Source organism: Papaver somniferum, chromosome 6, assembly GCF_003573695.1.
Source record: "Papaver somniferum cultivar HN1 chromosome 6, ASM357369v1, whole genome shotgun sequence".
In the NCBI taxonomy this organism is placed as follows: Eukaryota; Viridiplantae; Streptophyta; class Magnoliopsida; order Ranunculales; family Papaveraceae; genus Papaver; species Papaver somniferum.
This window is the reverse complement of record NC_039363.1, coordinates 42,752,886-42,761,317: the sequence shown is the minus strand read 5'-3', so window position 1 is coordinate 42,761,317 and position 8,432 is coordinate 42,752,886. Positions and strand designations below refer to the sequence as shown.

At 36.2% G+C, this 8,432-nt stretch overlaps 1 long non-coding RNA gene across 2 annotated transcripts; it reads right to left on the bottom strand.

Moving 5' to 3' along the window:
- Positions 1-5,954: 5,954 nt before the first annotated feature.
- Positions 5,955-8,162, bottom strand: LOC113287407. 2 transcript variants are annotated; one of them, XR_003330040.1, is made up of 4 exons: positions 7,926-8,162; positions 7,728-7,803; positions 6,512-7,186; positions 5,955-6,428 (listed from the first exon to the last, which is right to left on the bottom strand). It is a non-coding gene; the product is annotated as an uncharacterized LOC113287407 (long non-coding RNA). The 2 variants fall into 2 exon arrangements; XR_003330039.1 differs by lacking the exon at positions 7,728-7,803.
- Positions 8,163-8,432: the final 270 nt, after the last annotated feature.

The following is an 8,432-nucleotide window of genomic DNA, read 5'->3' as shown; positions in this document are numbered from 1 at the left end:
CTGAGTATGTGATCTTGCAACCCCCAAGATTGCACATGTGATGCAAGAAAAGCATATTGTGATGCTTCCCTATCCGTGTATAACCCAAGGCCTCCATATATAACATGCGGTGTAACTAGTCTCCATTGCAGCTCCCCGAAAAACGTACCTCCACAAACCACAATTCCCTCTATCGCCTCCCTCAAGCCTCTATCAAAGATATCCACTTCCTCCGTAGTGTACCCTGGGAAACAAATGCGAATCCCAAAGAACAGCTTAGAAATGCACATACATGCACGTAGAAGTAATAATTCACTCTGAAGATCACGTAGTTTGGACAATACCTGCATCAACTCCACTTCCTTCTTTGTTCTCCTGATAGCAAGCCCTTTCACAAACTCATCATTGAGGCTGAATGCACCCCCTAAAAGTTTGACCCCATTGTCTGGCCTTGAGATCTCAGCAGGAAACATCCCATCCCTTACCTTTCGTCCATCACACGAGGGCCAAAAGATTTCGATAGTGTCACCAATGATAATACCATCATCAAGATAACAAGCCTGTAAGGATAATGTGCACTGCTTATTTATTTTCATTATAAGCTGATGAAGCACCAAAGCAAACAACAATGGACCCAACGGGTCACCTTGTTTCACCCCTGTCAAAGAATGGATATGATAATCTCCCACATATAATCTTGCAGGTTGACCATACAAATAATCCACCCATGGAGATATAGATGGACAAAGTCTACGAACCTCAAGAAGCATGGTTGTGCGGTCAACTAGGTTGAAATCATTGGTGAATTCTCCAGTTAGCATAGTAAGGCTAGGGTCTATATGGTGCTTACTAACATACATGTTCACTGCATGTAGAATTGCCTCCGCACCTCCTGAAACCTCCATCCCGAGCTGAAAGTCTTGTAAGTAGTCTTCCATGTCCTTTCCAACTCCCTTCATAGCAACTTTGGATACAAGACGATGCCAAATCGTCCCAACAGCGCTAGGACGAATACTTTTGTCTGGCTTAAGAAGAGGAGTTAAAGGTGCTTACGCAATAAACTCCGCCAGAATAAGTGGACATCTACCACTCAACCACAAATTAATAACCCTTGTTATTGTCGTGACTAGGTCAGCAGCCACAGAAGAGCCTTCCCCATAAAATGCATCCAATAAGTGTTGTGCCCGGAGGCCATCCTTGCTACATGAAGTCCCCTTAGGAAACGATTTAATGCAGCTTAGGACAGTTCCCTCTTCGTCCAGTAAAGCCGTCTCAGTTAACGGGATATATGGCTTCTGCGGAGGGGGCATGAATGGGTGTTTATCTTCAAGGGCTTTCTTCGTATCTTCATTGTACTGCGCCACCCCTGAAGAGCTGATGGCTTTAATCGCAGCAGTAAAGTGTCCGTCTGCTACTTTGCGCAAGCAAGCAGAAATATTCGTACGTTTACTGTCAGGTTCTTCATCTTCCTCTAACTTAACACCTCCAGTTTGCCGCACCTGTAGAACCTCTTTAACAAGATGTTGGACTCCCCCAGTTTCACCCAAATCGCCAATGCTTTTAGAATTTGTTTCTGCTGCATAGTTTTACGACTCCAAGATCTACGTTCCATCCGATTCTTGGGTCTGAAGAAGCGCAACGTACAGCGAGGTAGTCAATAAGATAACCCAGTTCCGGACTGATTTAGGCTCTACTGCCACTTTCAAAAGTGCTGCTTTCAAAACCTGGGAAAAGGCCATCCTACACCCTTTAGGAATACTCTTCACAGTACTCACGAGAGCATGAAGAACTGCATCCAGTGTCTCAACAGTTAGCTCAAAACCATTGTCCTCCAACTGTACTAGAATAGAGCCACGCCGAGGTACTCCAACAATCAATTCAGTTACATCCCCATACACCTCACATGTTGCAGGACTAACATCAATCTATCCATGTTTACATGACCTTCTCCATGCATGGATACTCATACAGTCAAAGCATAGCCATTGCTTCAATGTCCTCAAGGTTTCTTCCAAGGTACTGAACACATCCAAGTCGCTTCCAATGGCCTGTTGAAGATCATTCTTCCTATCTAAGTTGCAGATATGTGGCCTCTTCAAATGGGGCACTAAACATGCGAAATCCTTGCTTCCGATCCCCCCATCTGGGCACCCATGAAAATATTTGAAAGGACAGATCAATAGTCCCTTATCTGCTATCGTCATTCAGGCACAAAAGCAAACATGATAGGAGGTACAACTCAACTGTCGAACACAACACAAACCAAGTCTAAAACCACCAGTAAACTCGCACGGTGTAACAAAGAAAATCAAAGCAACACAATCAGGAAAATTGTGTAAAACTGTACAAACAATTATCTAGGAAGGGAAAGTAATTCTCACGCCGGGAATCCAAAGAAAAACAAAAACAAACAGCAAACCTCAAACCTCCCACCACCCTAACCCGCCGAGATGATGGTGGTGGGAGATCACATCATCCAATTAAAATAAGGAAAAGGGATCACATCATCCAATTGAGAAAGAAAGTTGAGATATTTATTTTGACTTTTTATTTTTTGTAACACGAAATCAGAATTGTCCGTCCACCACCCCTCATACATACCTCACAACCACCATTATTATTAGAAAACTTATTTTTATTATGATATATAACTAATAGGTCCTATTAACTTATATACCCGTATACAAATTAACTGGGACATAATAGGATTTTAGTTGCCTCGAAAATTGAAATCGGTTGCTAAAATGATAAATACTTAATTTTCCCTGTAATTGTGATTTTAATTACACTAATTCCCTTAAATTTCGTTATTAATGAATATAAAAAGAAAAGTAAAATAACCACGTCTTTCTCTCCTCTTTATGTCGCTCTTCTCTTCTTTCTTTTTATCTTCTTCTCCATTTTTATTATATCTTAAAACTAAAACACTAGTCTTAATATTTCTAAATAACTGAAATTTTGGATGAATATTCCCTTTCTTAATCGATATCTCTCGTGAGAAACTTAAAAAAAAAAGTATTTATTTTCTTTGTTTTTTTTCAATTGCTCTAATCTTCAAATAAATTTTTACCAAACCTTGAAACATCAAATCAACAACAAAAAAGGAGGAGATCTACACTGGATATAAGAAAAGTGAATGAGCAAATCAAACGACACATTAGAAAATGATTTTTTTTAACTTTTCTTAAGATTTTATTAACTATGGTTTTTGAACAAAATTAATTTGGGTGATGATATCAAATGACATGTTGTTAATATGTCTTGGGGTAAGGGTGCGGGTGGAATTTGATTATGAAAAAATTATTTTAAGATATTTAATTATGCTTAGACTTTAATGTGTTTCGATTAGTACCCTTGAACAGAGACTTTAACGGTTCCAATTAGTCTCTCTGAACAGAGAAAAGAAGAAGAAAAGAGGTAAAAAACACAATCTTGTTATAGGGGATGCGGATTTCATTGGAGGGGCGGCAGTGAATAGGACAAAAAGGGTCATTACATGGTAATTCGAAATTCCCCTTATAAAAAAAACTGAAAATGACTAATTAACCCTTACATAGTTTAGTGTTGATAAATTAGTTTAGTGTTGATAATCAAATTTCACTTATATTAACTCTAAAACAAATCAAGTTTAGAGGAGAAGAAAAGAAAAACTTTTGTGATATTTGTGAAATCCTAGATTTTGAATCACTCGACCAAAATGAGTGATTCCAGTGACAAATTTGAGATGGGTGAATCTCTAAATTAGTTCCCATTAGCTTTTTGTCGCTCAAAATTATCTAAAGTACGTAAAAAAATAGAAACTTTTAAAATTTCAGAAGAACTTATGGTTGAAATTTAGCTCGCTACCAACCGTAACTCTCAGTTACGGTTCCAAAAGTATCGAATACCAACCGTAACTGGTTCAATTTGGGGAAAACCCAATCGTAGTACCAGTTACGGTTGGTAGAATGACAACATATAACAACCGTAACAAATTACGGTTGGTAACTAATGAATCGGGATCAACCGTAACTAACCTACGGTTGGTAAGATAATTTGAGTTACAAGTCGTAACTCAAATACAGTTGATAACAGCGATGCAATTACAAACCGTAAAAAAAAACAACATCCAGGACAACTTACGGTTCGTAACTTAAGTAACGAGACCAACCGTAAGTAATTTACGGTTGCAAAAGAAATTTGTAACTGAACATTTTATCTCAAAATCAAGAACTTACGGTTGGTATTTGAGTTAAATGAACCGTAACATCAATTAAATCTATAGTTACGGCTCAATTGGAGTTATTACCAACCGTAACTCACATGCAACACAGAAATTTCAATTTCAATTTTGATCCAAAACCCTAATTTTTGATACAAAACTAACTTAAATCAAACACAATAAACTAAATCCTAACTGGGTCTTTTCGAAATATAGTTTTCAATCAACGATTATCAATTTTTCATGTCGCTGATTGGAGGAGGAGAAGAGAAGAGAAGATGAAAAAATCAAAAAAAAAAATTGATTTTTCTGATTCCATTAGGTTAAAAATTGGAGAGGATAATCTAGTCAATTTACACTCCTATATGACACCCTCTAACCAATAAGAGGGATATTGCTATCACACTTGCCGCCCCTCTAATGAAACATGCCACCCCTATAACAGGGTTGAAAAAAAAGGATTAAATTGTAACTGTATATATTTCAAGCAGGGTCCTTAAAAAATCTTACCTTATAAAGAAAATCCCCATAATCTCTAAATTTTTGGTTTTAGCTAATCTAAGAATAAAAGAATATAGATTCCAAAGGGTAACAATGGAACTAACCATTTCTAGAAAAAAACAAATCCGATTTCTAAGATGGACCCAGGTCCCTACCCAAATCCAGCCAATTGGACTAGCCCCACTGTTAGACACAACCCCGACAAACCCCTCTATACAACTAATTTAAGTACAAACCTCTATTATGATGGAGATCGAATCCCTGACTTCCTACTTACTGGAGTTGATGGGATACCACGTGCTATGTTCTTGTACCCACCAAAACACAATTACAAACCCCAAAGTAAATAAATATTATTTTATTTTTCTTAACGTGTATCCTGGGGTACAAGTTAACAAAAACCACTAACTAATAAGAAATTTATTTATTGTAAGAAATTAATAAATATTTTTTATTAGAAATTAATGGGGCTTTAATGATGTGATAAACGAATTAAGACCACTGGATGAAATTCTAACTCTCAATCTCTTACGTCATTTATGAGAATAACCACAACCATAAATTTATTTTTTGGGAGGATAAATCTGGGTCGTTTTTTACTTTACCTAACTTGTCCAAGCTTTATTTTGTATTTTAGAGTCATAACGACACGGAAATTGATTGGTATTTGAATGAATCTTCCGATCCTTATCGAATTAATCCATTTTGCGGTCACAAAATGGAAGACATTGATTGATAGGTTTGTTAAGCTAAATCTTACTTATCTTTCCAGATCCATTAGATTTTTAAATGACAATTCCAAAAAAATACGAGAAACTTGTAACAAACATCAAATCTCTAATTCGAAATTAGTGAATCCTCCAGGCTTTAAATTTAGCCAAAAACCAAATATGAATAAATATGCAACTTTTCATTGCTGGAGCGCAATTGATGAATATAAAACCTTATGCAGCTAAACTATTTTCAGGTTGGTTTCCATTTTTAATCTAACTTACAATCCGAGTTAGAATTTATAGAGTTACAATTCTACAAACCCAGTAGGTCAGTTTTCAATCTATTACTTGCATTAATTATGTCTTGCCAACAACATAAAGTAAAAAAAATTATGAGGCCAGCCTAACACCTCCAAATACATACTGTGAAGCTCGTAAGGAAGAACAATCATATTATCTCAATGACAAGTAGTATCCGAATCTATTTCGATGACAGAGAGGAATGAAATAGATTAGGGAACAAAAATGAACAAGTGACATTAAGCTAACAGACAAATGCATTTTCTTTTAAAGGATCATCAATTAAAAATGTATTAAGAGGTTTTCTACAAAACAGACAAACATGTGAGAATGTAGTTGCACTCAACACCTTTCACTAACGCCAACCTTCTTCTATTGCTCAAATGGTCTCTATTGGGGGTATGTTCATGTAGCCGCTCATTCCATTCATGGTATGATTTTGGATTTTGGCTTCAACACCGTCCACTAACGTCAACCCTCTCCTATTGCTCAAATGGTCTCTATTGGGGGTACATTCACATAGCCTCCAGTTCCATTCATGGCATGACTTTGGCTGCGCAAATAGGATTAGCCCAAAGATGAGAACTAAGAAATGAAAGATACTAAAGAGCCTGCATAAATATTGAACAAAAATGATATTGGATCAGATGAGAAACTAATCCGCTGATGATCAATGTTCAAGCTTTATAGCATACGTCACATACTCCAAAACACCATCAACATTAAGTAAAAACCTGCAAGCATTGAACTACTCAGCATAACTGAGCCAAAGTACTGTGTAAAGCTAAAATTTCCCAAGCTTGACTTCATATGTTACCTGCAATATGTAAGAATCTTGCAGACTTGAAAGTTCCCTCAGCACCAATGTACATTAACTTAACTTTTCATATTCTCAACTTCTATTGTTGGAGCTTTTTGATGAAAATGTATACGTCTATGTTACTGTAACCAACATCAAATGCCTCTTTAACAGGTGGATCATGTTGCGCCCAAATCACCATAAAATTTGAAGAGAGTTACTATGAACTGTACAGCATTCCTATGTGATCTGATAAGAGTATAATTGAATTGCTGGCATGATACAGTAATTTGGGCTAACGTTTACCAAATTTACACTCATCCTAACATGGAATGAAAGGACAACGTGTAACAAAGGTGCATGTATTCCGACATTTCCAAACCTAGTCACTCACACACAATAGAAAATTTACTGGTTAACCGCAAAAGTTATAATTGATTAGTATCCAATGTGCACAAACTGATTTAATTTGTACTTCATTTTCTCTTATGCCTATCGTTTTTGTCGACATAAACACAATTATCCATGTAGACTCCATGTGTTTTCACTAACATGGTTCAAGGGAAAATCAACTAAATAGAACCAATGGTAATTTGACATGGATCATAAGGATTAGGCATATCTCAATTTGTTGCTCAGTAGAGGTTTACACAGTGATAATAATTACCACTCCTTCAAATGATCCCCTACGACCTACAAAAACAAAGATAATTAAGTTAATAAACTGTGTATTATAGACTTACAAACTAAAAGTATCCCAAGTTATGCACCAAAATGATACTAAGAAAAAAGAGAAACAAACATCTTTAGATCAAACAACTTATATACTTGAAGTTCTATTCTCCATAAATATTCATTAGAGGAATTTGAAGACAACAATAACCAAAAAAGCAACAACTGCGTGAGAAAAAGCCATACCTTCCAACAACACCTTTTTTATGCTATTTTTTTGTTTTACTAAACTCTAGCAAGAGGTTGTATATAAAACTGAATCATTTTCTATTTGTTTCCAGATGTACAAATGGTGCCAATGGGAAGAATATGAATATGTTCACGCCAGAATTCGTACAAAAACTTTAAAACTCTGATAGGAATACGATAGAATATAATACTTTCCTATAATCTTAGTCAAATAAGGTGCATGTTTCCATATCGAACTTGACCAAAGTATCAATTCGATTGGTCTTTCCATCCAAAACATAAAGCCAAACTATTAACTATGAAGCAATGCTACCAGGTATCATTTTCATTGTCTGCTTTGAGTTCTCCTCTCATGTTTCCGAACCTATCCAACCGACCACGCTTTCTTCCTAACAGCACAACGTATTTAAAAAGCTTGTTTTAACCAACAAAACGAATGGAGAAATTAACCCTAAAATCATAAAATGACATGCAATAGAGAAATTATCAAAATAAAGTTCCAAACCCTTACATGTTTATTGCTAAAAACAGGTAAAAAAGAAAGGATCTTCCCACAGATTCGCACCTCGGAGTGGCTTGATTGATCAGGAATCCAGGATTTGTTTGAAGAAGACCGTCATTATCAAAAGGAGATCATTTAATTTTATTTTTCATTCTTAGGGTTTGAGCGGAAGTATTTTCTCCAGATTCAGGGTTTTTTTCTCTCTGCATCTCAGCCAAGAAACTATAATTTATCACTATGTCTCTTCTTTTGCTCAAAAGTGGAGAATTGAACCATTGAGCCACGCGTATGGAACCACGAGTGTAATACACTATGTGCACCCCATGGTTAAGCATCCCCTAAGAGCCATAGATTTATCTTTTTAGATAACAAATCTGGATCATTCTTTATATAGCCAAATTTATCCAAACTGTGTTATGTATTCTAGACTATGGATTAACTCGTGTCGTCATACTTGATCTTCATAAAGAGTCGTTATTCTGTTCCAAGGAAATCACCCATTTTTTGAGTTTACAC